The sequence below is a fragment of the Nuphar pumila genome, chromosome 6 (assembly GCF_984573655.1).
Source record: "Nuphar pumila chromosome 6, dmNupPumi1.hap1.1, whole genome shotgun sequence".
Lineage (NCBI taxonomy): Eukaryota > Viridiplantae > Streptophyta > Magnoliopsida > Nymphaeales > Nymphaeaceae > Nuphar > Nuphar pumila.
In genome coordinates, this window is record NC_143254.1 from 92,127,856 (window position 1) to 92,142,798 (window position 14,943).

Sequence of the window (14,943 nt, forward strand, 5' to 3'; positions counted from 1 at the left end):
GCCCTAATCACGCTGTCATGAGGCTTGCTTTCTGGAATGACTTAAATAGGATCGTCGTCTCAAACAGAGAGTACCATTTTCTTATGGGGGACTTTAATTATCTTTTGTCTATTCAGGATTCTAATAACCTCGTTCTTCCCAATCCATCTATACGAGGTTTTCAAGATTTTGTTCATTCACCATCACCTTTACCCTATTTCTTTTATCGGATAGCATTTCTGTTGGTCGAATAGGCAAATTCGCCCATGCTACAAAGTTCTTGACATGGTTTTTGTCACTCCAAATCTGCTGGATCTCATTCCCGATGTCAAGTGTGTTTTGCTAGCTCCTTCTATCTCGGATCATGGTCATTTAATCACTCTTTGCGGGGATGGTTTTAAATCTGCCATGAGTTTTGTGTTTGAACACTGGTGACTCCAAGAGCCAGACTTTCACATAATTATTTCAGACTCTTGGAATAAGCCCTCTAATGATCAGTGGGCAGCTATCCGGTGTCATGAGAAGTTGTCTCGTCTCGCTAAGGATATGAAAAATTGGCTTCATAATCGAGATGTCATGAAATTTCAGCAAATGGCTGCTTGGGAGCAAGAGATTTTAGCGTTGTATCAAACTATGTTTTCCCCAGAGTCTCTATCTGATTTGCATGTGCAGAGTTTGCAGACCAGATCTATTGAGTTATCAACGCTTTTGAAGAACTGGAGGGTCAAGAAGAAAATTAGATGGAAGCAGCGGGCAAGGGTGAAATGGCTTGCGGTTGGAGACAGTAACACTAAATTTTTTCACTCATATGCTTTTCATCATCATATGAGGAATGTCGTCCCATCAATCACCATTGAGAGTGTTTCGTACTTTAATCAACACGTTATTTTAGCTGTCACTCAATATTTTAAAGATTTATATTCTGTTTCACTTACTGCGGAAGGTGTCATTGGTCTTGTTTCTGTTGGTTTGATTCAGCAAGATTAAGCCAGAATTATGCAAATGAAGTTCTCTGAAGATGAGATATTTAGGGCCATTAAAGGTTTGTCAGGGTGAAAAGCTCCAGGTTCTGATAGGTTTCATGTGGATTTCTTTAGAATTTTTTGGTCTTGTGTGAAGCTTGATGTTATTAACATCTTTGATGAGTTCTATCGCAACTCCAGATTGCCTATTCAAACCCACTTGGCAATTATTTCTTTAATTTTGAAAGATGATGATGTCACTGATATCTCTAGGTTTTGCCCGATTTCTGTTATGAGTGCCTTTTATCGCCAAGGTGTTGGCTAATAGGTTGAAGGTCATGGCTCACCAAATATTTTCAAACTCTCAGTTTGCTTTTATCCATAATAAGAGGATTCACCATTCATTCATCTTGACCTTTGAAGTCATTCACTCCTTACATCTTAGTGGTCAACCTTACTTTTCTCTTAAATTAGATTTTCATAAAGCCTTTGATTATGTACATTGGCCCTTCTTATTTCAAATGTTATACAATTTTGGTATTGGTCATTGTTTTTCTGGGTGGGTGAGAAAATTGATCTCTAATGCTCAGGCCATGGTTAAGATTAACAACATTAGAGGTGGCCAGATCAAGTTGGGGAATGAATTACGACAATGCTGCCCTCTCTCGCCTTTGCTGTTCAATGCCATTGCTGAAGGTCTCGTGGTGTTGCTCAAGCATGCTGTAGAGGAGCGCCTGATAGATCCTTTAGATGTTTTAGAGTTCTCAGTCCATATTCTTATTTATGTTGATGATATGATTCTTTTTGGGTGAGCAAACATGCAGCAAATGCTTAGATTCAAACTTATTTTTCAGTTCTTTCTCTCTCTTTCTGGGCTTTCCCTAAATGATAACAAATGCTCTCTTACTATGTTCAATGTTGAGTCTTCTATGCTTGCAGCGGGTCAACGGATTTTTAATTGCACAATCTCTGAGTTGCCGATGACGTATTTGAGCATGTCATTACAAGTGAAGCACTTCTCTTCCACTGCTTGGGCTTCAACTATTCAAAAAGTAAAAAACAAGCTTTCTTCGTGGCAGGCATCTTATCTCTCCATCGTTGGTCGTCTGACTTTAATCAGACATGTTCTTTCTTCTATTCTTGAATTTTTCATGTCAATGTTCGTGATGCCTGTGGGTGTGGAGAAACAAATTTGCCATTTAATGACAGATTTTCTTTGATTTGGGTGTCAACTCCAGAGTAAGCACCATTTAGTTAGTTGGCGAACGGTGGTGTTACCCAAGCGTATGGCTGGCTTAGGTGTTTTTGCTCCAAGACAAAGGAGTATTGCTCTTGTGGCCAAGCAATGTTGGATGGCCCATCAACTAGGTTCTCCATGCGCTCGTTTGCTTCATGCTAAATACAGTGCGCTTGATTTATCTCTTTTTCGTCATGGAACCCGGGGGTTGGCGATCTCGCACTTGCGAAGCATGTGGCTGAGAGCCTTATCGTTCTTCAAAGATCAAATTAGAGACGCAGGAAATTATGATCAGTGGTTGCAATGGGCGATTGCACCAAATGGTGTGTTCCTCACCCACAAAGTGTATAGATCGTTGCTCCCCCCGGGCAAATTGGTTCCCTGAGTGTGTGTTATGGGCTAAGGGCCCTTCCCCAAGATCTCAGGTTTTGGCTTGGTTAATTTTGCATGATAGGATTTAGACTCACAATTATTTAAAGAAGTTGGGCTTTCGGTTTCCTAGCTAGTGTGTGCTTTGTCAAGCTGCTGAAGAAACTACTTCTCATTTATTCTGGTCCTACCAAATCTTTGTAGCCCTATATAATAGGACGTGGAGATCTCCAAATGTAATTGTCAAAGAAGAGTCTTTTGCGCTTGATCTGATCCTAGGCTCTATTGGAATTAGACGATGCAAGCGGTGGTGACTGATCTGGAAGACGTGATTGCTTACTACTTGGTGGTTTGTTTGGATGGCATGCAATGATGCCACTTTTCATCAAATTCCGGTTGTCCTTAATAATCTTGTCCATAAAATCTTGGTTGATGTATATGCGATTCTACGTATGCATCTTAGAGACCTCTCATTCCCTCTGAACAACCTTCACTCATCGGTGGTTTCTTCTAATCCAACGGATCCTGGTTGAGCTTGGCTTTGTTGTCTGTAGTTTCTTTTTCTTTAGCTTTTTACTTTTCTATGTTTTTGTTTTGTTTTCTATATTGTTCGGTTCATGGGTCCAACATTTTGTTGATCTTCATGAGTGGTAATGTTGATCTTCTTTTGGCTCTGTAGTTCCCAATTGGAAGCTCGTTGTCCTCTCAATGGAAGCCTCTGCTTGCCCGATCCAGCTTTCGCTCTCCCCATCTTTGCCTCGCCTCAGCCCCTGTTCAGTGATTTTATACGTTCTCTCTCTGGGATGAGTTTGGTAGTTTTGATTTGCTGGTCCTTTCATGGATTGTTTGTCGAATTGAAGCGAAAAATGATGGAATCTAAGTTAGCATATGGAAGAGTTTGATTTTGACGATATGGGGAGTGATGTCCTCTAAAAAAAGATGATATGGGGGAGTGATGAAAATGAGAAAAGGAAAAGGAAAAGGAAAAATTTTGGTGACTTCTTTCACCTGTAACTAATTTTTTGTGATGCTTGTGATGTGTTTTTTGTTTTTCACCACGTTGGTCTTCATATACATGGTTCATTTCTCTTGGTGGATGAATTTGTCTCTGTTACATGCAGCCTATTGCGTCGGGACTTGAGAAGATAGAAGCATTTTAGTCTTTGATTATTTCTTTAGACTAGTTCCAGGCCGCTTCACAAAGAAGTTGCTGCATTTAGCTGATTATTACCATCCATTGTAGTCAGGGGCGTAGCTAGGATTCATGTGAGGGGGGGGGGGGGCAAACAGGGGCGTAGAAAAAAAATATATTTGTGTAATAGTCGGGGGTTCGGGGGCAGCGCCCTCGAAAAAATTTTTTTTTGAGATAAAATAAAAAATGGCTACAATTATTAATAAAAATTTATTTCATATGGACAAATCAAACTATTTGCTGCAGTAAGGGCTGGGCTAAAAAATGGATAAAAATCTATTTCATATGGAATCAGGGCAGGGCTAGGACTCGGCTTTTAAAAAAAAAAAGTTTTTTAACTGTTTGGGGAGGCAGGACTGGGCAGCCCAGTCCTGCCCCCCCTAGCTACGCCCCTGATTGTAGTAATTGGCTTCTAGCTTGAACCAAATATTTGTGAAAATGTGTAACTGGACATGGTAGTGTCATGTTCACTAAGTTGGCTCTCTCTGTTGATCTCAATATGGGGCTGTGATGTGACACCAAGAGGTTTAGAAGGCAGTGAAATTCATGCAGCTTTGGGTTTGAATATAGAAAAAGAAAAACATGAATATAGGTGTTTGTCTTCTATTGTTAAGCTTTTTCCATTAGCCACCGTTATCTAGAAAAATTTCTCCTTGGTAGACCACCTCAACTGTTTTTGTGCTAATAACATAAGCCTTTACCCTAATTCCTTTTCAAATAAGGCCATACAGAGAACTCTTTTAGGCATCGTAGCAACAGAAGCAATAAACCCATACTCGTCCCCGAAAACTATGGCTCAGTTTGCTGAGAAAACTTCAATCGAATGGCATGAGACAATCAATTGGTACCCTCTTTGTGTGGACCAACCTATAAATTTACTACCCTCTTAGTGTGGTCCCTTGTCAAGTCCCAATCCAAGTTTTTGCATGTATTACACACCTCCAACCTAGAATTGTACTGATATCACTCACATTGATCCAATTTGATATGTTCACACATAATGATAATGTCATTATCTAATAAATGCAATAATATAGCACTATCAAGTCAATTTATCTGGTAGATCCAAGGGGGGATGGCGTAGTGGGATGGAGCCGTTTGACCGGCAGCCAAGGTTCCAATTCCATTGGCGTCACTCCCTGTGTAAGCCGAAGCTTGGCGACTCCTTGGAATCGAGGGGTAAACCCTCAGAGTTTTACGGTGACCGGGATAGCAAGCTGAGCCAGTGCGACTAGGTTTCTGTGTGTGTGTGGGGGGGGGGAGGGGGGGTGTTTGTGTTTCTCGGATAAAAAACAAAGGCAATTTACCTGGTTCTGGATAATACCAAAGTTCATAAGCGTGAGATTATGCGCTAACTTTAGTTTCGCAACTCATAACCCAGGGCAAAAGAATTACATGATGAAAAGAAAAGGGACAAAAAGAAGAGGGTCTACCAAAACAGTACCCAGATGTATTACTTTTTTCATAGAAAAAAACTGGTGCGCTTTAGCTTCCCACTATCACGTTAATTCCACTCATTTCTTTCCGAAGCAGGTTATATGTTCCTCCCCCCGAACAAGGCAGTTAGCTACATCTCATGTTCGGGGGTCCCAAAGAGCACCACATATGTAAGCATGTGCGTCTCGTATCCCCATGTTTGTCAGCATTAATTAGCGTTGGAGTTTGATGCGATTGCAAAGACTTAAGTACCCTCTCCTCCATTGGTGCAAAAAAAAATGACGATTCTTGAAAAAGAGTAGTTGTAAAGACTTAAGTGCCCCGAAGATGATTATTTAAGACTCAGTCTCTGCACTGCAGGATTATCTAAGAAAGAAATCTCCCATGGAGGAGGCCATGGACATCAACCCTCTCACTCTCTCTCTCCCTTCTATTTCTGCTTCTATGCACATCCAACAGAAGATCTTACATTGCTCCATCAAGCACCGGCTGACCTGCACATTGACTGTTGTGGAGCCTGATTCAGAGTTTTTGCCCTTACAGGAGGAGGGTTTGGGGGCTCATCCCAGCGTGGGTAGCATCATTCAACTAAATGAGTTGTAGATCCTGATTTAGAGTTTTTACCCTTACAGGAGAGGGGTCAGGGGGCTCCTCCCAACGTGGGTAGCATCATTCAACTTGAAGAGTTGTGGAGTCTGATTCAAAGTTTTTACCATTACAGAAAATGGGGGACTGAGGGCTCCTCCCAGCGTGGGTAGCATCTTTCAACTTGAAGAGTTGTAGAGTCTGATTCAGAGTTTTTACCCTTACAGAATGGGGGTCTGAGGGCTCCTCCCAGCGTGGGTAGCATCATTCAACTTGATGAGTTGTGAAGTCTGATTCAGAGTTTTTACCCTTATAGGAGGAGGGTTTGGGGGCTCCTCCCAACGTAGATAGCATCGTTCAACTTGATTCGTTGTGGAGCCTGATTCAGAGTTTTTGCCCTTACAGGAGAAGGGTTTGAGGGATCCTCCTAGCGTGGGTAGCATCGTTCAATTTTATTCGTTATGGAGCCTGATTTAGAGTTTTTGCCCTTACAGGATGGGGGTCCGGGGGCTCCCCCCCCGGCACGGGTCCCGGGTGTCGTGGTCAAAAAATGCACAGGGTATCGTGGTGAGAAAGACATATGTTTGTTCCAAGCAAGGTTGGAAGAAATCAATGGAAAATCCAACATAGAGCATGCCAGAATCAAGATGTGGATGTCAAGCGAGAATGGTGTTGTGCAACTCAAATAACACAAAATAATAAGGGTCTAGTTTTTAGTTAAAATGGGGAATGAAATGACAATAGAAATTGCTTAAAATTTACAGGAATAAACTAGACTCAATAACGAAGACACCATTTTTTACGGATTTGGAATATGACCTCCAGTTAGGGAGATATGGCTCTGACAAGTTGGTCCTAATTCGGGTAACGATTTACAACAATTTGCTTACTGAATAACACTATAAATCGCTATAGCAATTTGCGGAAGACACTACAAATTGCTATAGTGAGATTCAAAAACACTATAAATCGCTATAGCGATTTGCGGAAGACACTACAAATCGCTATAGTGAGATCCAAAAACACTATAAATCGCTATAGCGATTTGCGGAAGACACTACAAATCGCTGTTGAAAAGCCGGATAACACTATAAATCATTGTGGGGCTCGTTGGAGACCCGAAAATACTACAAATTGCTGTAGGAAAGCCCGATAACACTACAAATCGCTGTTGGAAGGCCCCAAAAAAATCCGCGCCGGGGGGGAGCCCCCAAACCCCCCTCCTGTAAGGGCAAAAACTCTAAATCAGGCTCCACAACGAATCAAGTTGAACGATGCTACCCACGCTGGGAGGAGCCCCCAAACCCTTCTCGTGTAAGGGCAAAAACACTGAATCAGACTCCAAAACTCTTCAAGTTGAACGATGCTACATTCAATGTGCAGGTCAGTCGGTGTTTGATGGAGCAATGTAGGATCGTCTGTTGGATGTGCACAGAAGTAGAGAGAGAAGGGAGAGAGTGAGAGAGGGTTGATGTTCATGGCCTTCTCCAGGGAGAACTCTTTGCCTCTCTTGATTTTTTCTCTAGAGAGAGAGAGGGTTTTACAGTGTTTTACGGAGAAAGAAGAAGAAGACTTTGAAGAGTCAACATCATCCTCGACTTTCTGGATGGAGGACATGTTTGTCCTTTTTTTGAACGGAGAAAGAAGAAGAAGACTTTGAAGAGTCAACATCATCCTCGACTTTCTGGATGGAGGACATGTTTGTCCTTTTTTTGAACGGAGAAAGAAGAAGAAGACTTTGAAGAGTCAACATCATCCTCGACTTTCTGAATGGAGGACATGTTTGTCCTTTTTTTGAACTATTTTTTTGAATGAAGGGCATTTTTGTCATTTTCTCAAACCATCACTTTATGAGAAGAATAGCAAGAAAAGGTACTTAAGTCTTTGCAACAACACCAGAGTTCGATGCAAAGTTATGTCAACATACACGAGAATACGAGCCCCATGTGCTTGTATACGTGGTGCTCATTCAAAGCCCCGAACACAGACGTGGGATTCAATGAATCATCGTGGGGGAACATACACCACCCTCTCGTTTCTTTCCAAGGTACAAAGGCTCAAAAGCAAAGTAAATACACAAGAGAAAAGGCATAAAAGAAACAAAGAGAAAAAGGCAAAAATAAAAATCAGAAGCGACTTCAAACCACTGAATATGCAGCTGGCTCAGCAAAACAAAATCACCAACTCATCCCAAAGAGAGAGAATACAATGAGGCGAGGCAAAGATGGGGAGAGCTGGGTCCGGCAAGCAGGGGCTTCTGTTGAGAGGACAACGAGCTTCCGGCGAGCTGAAAACCGTAGAGAGAGAGAGAGGGTTGGAGTAGCGTTCTGCAACAACGAACTGGGGTTCTAGCGATGAAACCTCTAGCAAGCAGGATCGACTCTGGTGTGACACAGGTAAGGTGAGGGTTTGGGGAGCGAGTATGGGCCCCAGTGAGAGGAAACTGAGAGGAGAAAAGGTTCATTCCTGCGATTGAAGGTTTCAAGTAATAACAAGCAGGAAACCCGAACGAGCGAGTGAGAGAGAGGAGAGAGGTCTTTTGGCTCCGGCTAAAAGGGAACCCTGATGGTGAGAGAGAGAAAGAGAAAGGAAAGTATTTTGAAAATCTAAAAAATTAAAGAAGGTTCTTTTTGTCGGGCGGGAATCATAAGTTCTCATATTTGATGAACTCATATATATAGTGTAGGTGCTTGAACATTAAATATTTGACACTTGCTTGAACTTGGTCGTCTACCGCGTGCTTTATCAAACGCCAAACGAGCAATACTGGCGACAAAAGTCGCTGCTAAAAGTCAATAGTGATAATTTTTGTTGCTACTATTGTGAAAAAACTCATTTTTTTTATGTTAATTATTTTTATGCTGATCGTCCATCAAGCACGCTATGAACGACCAATATGTTCAAGTGTGTCAATTACCTAATGTTTAAGCGCCTACCACTTTACCTATAAATATAAATATAAATATAATAATAAATTGATACCTGTTCGTAAAGTGTTAAATGGGTTTTTCTATCATTTTGGTACTTTTTTTCAGTTTTGGCCTCAATAATGTGTTTTTGATAAAAAAAAATATTTGAAGCCTTAAAAATTTAAAAAGATTTTAGACCGTTAATTTTTTTGAACCTTATAAAAACCTACACATGTAGCAGAATGGAACGCTTGTTCATAGATCACATATCTATCATCATAATTTATAAATAAAATAATAAAAATTGAAAACCCCATTTAACACTTAAGGTGTGAGTAGCTACCAATGCAATCACTAGTATATATATATATATATATCGCACCCGAGCCCTGGCGCTGGTGGTGACTAGCCTGTATCCATCCATCTCCATTAATTGCTCTCAGCTGCCTCTTATTACTTTACATTATCATTCTCTTATCATTCCCGCACCTCGTTTTCAGCGACGTCCACGGGTCGGGTCTGTTACTGATACCCGGTCAATCAATCACCCCTTATCTTTTTACCATGGACATTACCACAACATCAAATTTTGCACCCATACCAGATAAGGGAAAATAGCAACCCAGGTGAGGGCTTTGAATCCAGATCGGAATCTGTTTCCATATCTGAATCAGGCACTGCACATTTGATCACATGACATTCGGTAGTGCCCCATCCGACCCGGATCCGATCAGTCTACAGTCTCTGCCAGTTCTGGATCTCGGGTCCGGTGTCTTACCCTCGAACCCTTGACCATCTCAGACTCGTGCCACGTGCTCGCGTTGGATCGCACTAAGCACGTGCAGCCTTCACCCCGAACACACTCGTCTGCACGTGTCACGCAAAGAGAGAGAGAGTGTGCGTGCGTGCGTGTGTTTTTATTTGTCGGTGGAAGCAAAGCGAGATTTAGAGAGAGAAGAATGAACGCGAGGGATCGGCCGCAGTACGAGTTCGTGTGGCCGCCGGCGGCGACAGCGAAGGCCGCTCCCGCCCGATCCGCGCCGGAGCTCAGCCCGCCGCTCATCGCCATGTTTGCGGTCGTCGCCACCGCCTTACTCGTTGTCGCCTACTCCCGCCTCATCTCCAAGTACATCCTCCCCGCCTTCGCCGGTCTCCTCCGGACGCTCCAGCGGCGGCGGCCCTCCAACGACGGTTTCGGCGCTTCCCTCTCCCCCGACTCATCGTCCTTCTTCCACCCGACGTTCTCCTCCTACGGCCTCGACGAATCGGTCATCAAGACGATTCCCCTACGCGTCTTCGCCAAGGGGAAGCAGCTCGTCGACGGCAGCCACGACTGCGCCGTCTGCCTCCTGGAGTTCGACTCCGGCGACTACCTACGTGTCCTTCCCAGATGCCGCCACGCGTTCCACGTCGACTGCATCGACATCTGGCTCCGGTCCCACGCCAACTGCCCCCTCTGCCGCGCCGTAATATTCCACCCAGATTCCCCCTTCGTCCCGGTCATGGCTTCCCGGATACGCCCGAGCCTTGACGACGGCCTCCTCCGAGACATCATCATCGAGGCCGAGACGCGGCCCGATCCGCTGGAGGCGGAGGCCAGACCGTCCCCCTTCTCTAGCGCCGCTGCCTCGCCGGACCTGTCCAAGAACGACGTTGGAGACGACGCGGCGGTTCCGGCTACCGGACGGAGCTTCGGGTTCCTGAAGAGGTCGTACTCCTTCGGCTTCGAGAGCAACTTCGAGACGGAGCGGCTTGTCCTGGAGGCCGCCACGGCGTCGCCGTGGAGGGACCGGCGGAGCGGCGGTTTCTGGGGGAAGCGCCCCTCTCCCTTCGGCCTGAAGCCATCGGTCTTCTCCTTCCGCCACCTCAAGTCCCCGTTTATCCGGCGCCGGAGCACGTCGTCCCTGGGCGGATTCTTCCCTCTCTCCGAGTCACGGGTCCACGGTGGCGCCTCCTCGTCTCGGCGCTGCAAGTCGATGACGAGCCCCATGTTCGTGCGGTCCGTCGCCGCTTTCTCGTCGAGCAGGCTGAGATCGGGCGACCCGGAAGCTTTGTTGTCGCCGGAGAGATTCAACCGGCGGTAGAACCAAACCGAGGTGGTGCTTCTTGTTGTTGGTGGCAGAGCAGGAGGAACGGTTTCCGCTACAAGCGGAGGCGGTGGTTTCCGGAGGGGACAGAGTCATAATGGGCGTAGCGTGCCGAATTGAATGTGCATCTGGTTGGGGCTCGCTTATAGCATCAGGCATTAAATGTGAAGGGTGCGCGCATTGATTTCTCGGGAGAGACAGTCGTTGGAAACGCATAGTAAATGCAACGGTTTCTACAAATGTCACCGTGAGGTATAAGAATACGAGAATCTAGCTTCTTACTTTCTTTTTCTTACGATTTATCTGATAAAATGACCACACGTGCCCTGGAACGTAAACAGGAGATGGCCATTGATTGAAGGGCAAAAGTGTCATTTCTCGGGAGAAAGGAAGAAGGTCTGTGGGTCGATCCTACATACTGACAGACACCATAAAGCTGTTGAAGTTGAGCGTAGCAGGTGGTAGGCTGGTGATGTTGACGAGACTTTGCGTGCACCGATAAAGGTTGACTCGGGAAGGGCACGGAAGCCGTCGTTATGGTCCTGTGCTGCCTCGGGTTAGTTTGATGCACTGGCCGAGCATTCATGTGTTGCAGCGATCCTGCGTGCGACATGTATGCATCAAAGTTTTTTTTTCCTTGTAAACTTTTTTTTTTGAAATTTGTGCAAAATCCTATTATAAAAAAGAAGGAAACGGTGGGAATTGCGGTGCGTTTCTCTATGATAACTGAACCGAGCTGTGTGTGTGTGGTTCGAGAGCTCAAGCTCGGTCCTTTTTTAAGCTGGTTCGGCTCGGTTGTTGAAGGTCTATTGTGGTTTGGCTTTGCTTTTTGCAAACATTGTAAAGGTGCAATCACATTGCACACTTTGAGTGTACTGTGGTGTCGTACTTAGACTGCATTTCATGATCCCTTCCATCATACATTCAATTCTAGCAATTCATCGTTCGTTGGATGGTTAAGATTGAACGTAATATTTCAAATGATGGGATTAATGTTTTTAAAGATAAGCTTGTTGGCAGGGGCGTAGATAGGATTCATGTGAGGGGGTGGAGCAAACAGGGGTGTAGCAAAAAAAAAATTTATTTGTGCGATAGTCGGGGGTTCGGGGGCCGTGCCCCGATTTTTTTTTTTTTTAACAAATCAAACTATTTGCTGCAGTCAGGGCTGGGCTAGGACTGAACTGGGCTACAAAAATGGATAAAAATCTATTTCATATGGAATCAGGGCTGGGCTAGGATTGGGCTTTTAAAAAAACAAACAAAAAAAATTAACTGTTTCGGGAGGCAGGACAGGGCTACAGCCCAGTCCTGCCCCCCCTAGCTACGCCCTTGCTTGTTGGAAAAAATTGTGTGAACCTAAGTATGATAAGTAACACGTTATATGTTGTCTATGGTTTAAGCCTCTTTTTTATGTGATCTAATTCGGTTGGGACAAGTTATATCTCATATGGGTTTGTGTTATTACGTGAAGAGACTTCTTATATTTTTTGTGTTAATTTTTAATTCTATGACGAGCTTAATTGAAAATAGACTCTTAAATGATTACAATTAGATTATAATCCTTAAACCTTATATATTAGCTATTTTTTTAGGCTCTCCATCATCATCAAGAGAAAACGATCTTTCTCTCATAAGGTTTAGAGAAAGGCAAAGCCACATATAGAGGTTCTGAAAGATCATATCCATCAAAGATCTGTCGAAGCACTAATGAATTCAGTTACGCTTTCGCATTAAGATTTGATTTCAGTATTGCTTTCAATGATTTATTCTGAACATGTTTGATGATCATTTTAGTTTTTTGATGGATTTAAAATTCAATAATTTGTATCAGAGCGCCTTAATCCTGTTAAATCATTGAAATATAAATTTTTTGTCATTGTATGTTTTTTGTTGGGTCATCAAAATCCCATTGGATTCAGTCTTTTTCTTTTTCGACTGTCGACATTATGGGCTAATAAAAAATAATAATTTTGTTTGCTGCAGTCGATAGAGTCGTTGGAGGACTGATGGGATCGACATCCGACGGCTTGTCGGACACTATCAAGTGCTTGCACATTTTTTTTTTAGGAAGAGGGAGGATCAGACGGTTCTCCCGACCCTTTTGTCGATTTGATGAGGCATGAACCCTCCCCCCCTTCCCAGTTTTTCAGCTTTTCGTCAGGGCGCTGGCGGAAGAGGGTCGATTGGCCCTCCTCGCATCGTTCGATTGCGCCCGGACAGAAGGAGAGTCGATTGACCCTTCCATATTTTAGGAGTCCGGGGTGGGTGCTGGCTGGACCGACGCCTGATCACCCTCGTCAGACGTCGATCGGCGCCCAACGATGGTGGTTCGGGCATTCAGATTGCCCAACCACCCCCCACTTTTGATTTTGGTTATAGGAAGGGTCGTTCAACCCTTACATCTTTTAGGCGACCAGGGTGGGTGTGCCGGCAGGTCCTCTGATTGTTCACCCACGCTGGACGCCACAATTTCAGTTTGCCTCATCCACCAGCGGGTGACCAGATCAGATAGGCACCCGACGGCTAGGGCATCCGGTTTGCCCCAGCTACCGCTTGGGTGGTTCAAGGCCGGCGGCAATCGACACTCAGTTCAGGCTCCACCCGGGAAGGCGGAAGCTGGGGCCATGCTTGGCCTCCACTCGATGCTAGGTCGAGTTCTTTCTCTAGGGGCCAGACCAGGTTCGCCCGTGGGCTGACTCGGTTCGGTCCCCATTAGGTTGAGGGGACCAAATCAGCGTGGGACCTGACCAATGTCGGGTCAGGTATGACCAGACCCGAGGGCTCAACCCACACCCGGTGATGGTTACTTTGGTCCCTACTAGCTCGGGTAGGGTCTTACCCGTGCAGGGCCAGATCTGATCTGACCCGCTAGTTGGGTCTGGCCCGATCTTCATGGGCCGGACCCTCGCATGTGCTTTGAAACTTGTATAAAAAAAATAGGGACGTACAATTTTTTTATAAGAAATTTTTTTATGAGATTTAGGGTCGTTGAGTATGTATTTTGGGTCCCTTTAGAGGATTGCCTTTGGTTACTTTTCGAACCTATACGGATTATGGTTATGTTTTTCTTTTGTTCATATGCATGTATTGATTTATTTGAACTTTGGTATTCTTTTGATTTAGTGTTCAATATTCTAATCGAATTAATTAAAATAATATGTTACCAAAATAACCTCTCTTGTGTAGATTGACTCGTTTAGAATATTGTGATGATTATATGTTTGTGGTTCATGTGAATATTGATCGGCCCAAACAAAGATTGCTATTTAGCCGAAACTGAATATATATTTTTTGATAATAAATATGAGGACAATTTTATGATTTTTCATGTGACGAGTCCGTTCAAAAAAAAGCTCGTTGTATAACAAGATTAATTGTCCATGTTTGATTACTTTATTAAGAGTACAATTTATAAGTTGACATTAATGTCAAAAGACTAAATGTCAATGTTGTGTTGGGTATCTTGTGATAGGGTTCACCACAGTTTAAATATGTTATTTTATATTAATGCATATTGATCGTGAGCTTGTTTTGTTCTTGATTCAGTTAATACTTCTGCTTCGACGATATCTGTGAATATAAATTCAATCCATATTTTGAGTGATTCTAATTTCAAAAATTGGAAAGACAATGTTATGATTGTTCTCGGATGCATGGATTTCGATCTTGCACTACAAGAGGATCAACCATGTGCTCTTACAGATAGGAGTTCTGTTAAAGATAAAAGGAACTTTGAGCGGTGAGATCGATCCAATTGCATGAGTCTCATTATCATAAAATGTGCAATTCCTTAATCCTTCAGGGGCACTATATCCGAAGAGGTAAATACCAAAGAGTTTCTTGAAGAAATCGAAAAGTGTTTTGCTAAAAATGAAAAGGCTGATACAAACACTCTCCTTTCAAGTCTTATTTCTATGAGGTATAAAGGTAAAATGAACATTAGGGAGTACATTATAAAAATGTCCCATCTTGCTTCAAAATTAAAGGTACTCAAGTTAGAGTTGTCGGAAGACTTACTCGTGCACTTGGTTTTGATATCCCTTCCCGCACAATAGAGTCAGTTTAAGGTCAGTTATAACTGTCAGAAGAATAAATGAACCCTTAATGAACTTATTTCACACTGTGTAAAAAAAAAGGAAAGAATGAAGCAAGAAAAGACAAAAAGTGCTTGTTTGGCAGTAGCTTC

General features: G+C 43.6%; 1 pseudogene across 1 annotated transcript; it reads left to right on the forward strand.

Annotated features, from left to right (window-relative positions):
- Window positions 1-8,786: 8,786 nt before the first annotated feature.
- On the forward strand, window positions 8,787-11,441 carry LOC149835150 (RING-H2 finger protein ATL65 pseudogene; annotated as a pseudogene). Its single transcript, XR_016432601.1, has 2 exons — window positions 8,787-11,009; window positions 11,099-11,441. The product of XR_016432601.1 is annotated as an RING-H2 finger protein ATL65 pseudogene (transcript).
- Window positions 11,442-14,943: the final 3,502 nt, after the last annotated feature.